Source organism: Penaeus monodon, chromosome 20 (genome assembly GCF_015228065.2).
Source record: "Penaeus monodon isolate SGIC_2016 chromosome 20, NSTDA_Pmon_1, whole genome shotgun sequence".
Lineage (NCBI taxonomy): Eukaryota > Metazoa > Arthropoda > Malacostraca > Decapoda > Penaeidae > Penaeus > Penaeus monodon.
Genome location: NC_051405.1, coordinates 30255533 through 30256082, shown reverse-complemented (window position 1 = coordinate 30256082; position 550 = coordinate 30255533).

The following is a 550-nucleotide window of genomic DNA, read 5'->3' as shown; positions in this document are numbered from 1 at the left end:
CAAGAATATCAAGGTGATAAAAAAACAAAAAAAACATTAAGAGCTCTCCAGCAGAACCAGAGTTAAAAGCAAACTTATTGAACATCTGAACATTCAAGAAACTAATGAGTGATAAACTGCACTTACTTAAATTACACTTTGCATGCAACCAAAGACGCTCCACTGCATTTCACTTGTCAAGGTCAAGTATAATAAACTATTTGATTTTGTCAAAGGTGAACAACATTTCTAAACGTAGTGTGCTTACTAATTAATAAATGCAATCTTGCAATAATTTTCGCGTAAATTAATGCAAAAGCTAAAACTCTCTGGCCTTTCAGTAGTCTGTATTATTTTTTCTTATAATTTTATAGAAAATGTTTATTGTAATCATAAGGAAAAAAAAGAGAAATATCTGTAATGATAATCACAGATATTGATTCTGTTAACAAGGAGAATTGCCCTATCCATTTATTTATAAAGTCCGTGGCTCTCATCGGACAAAAGGTATGCGATGTTTCGGAAACGAGATTTTGAAAATAAAAATTTCTATAAAAAAATTTAAGAAAAA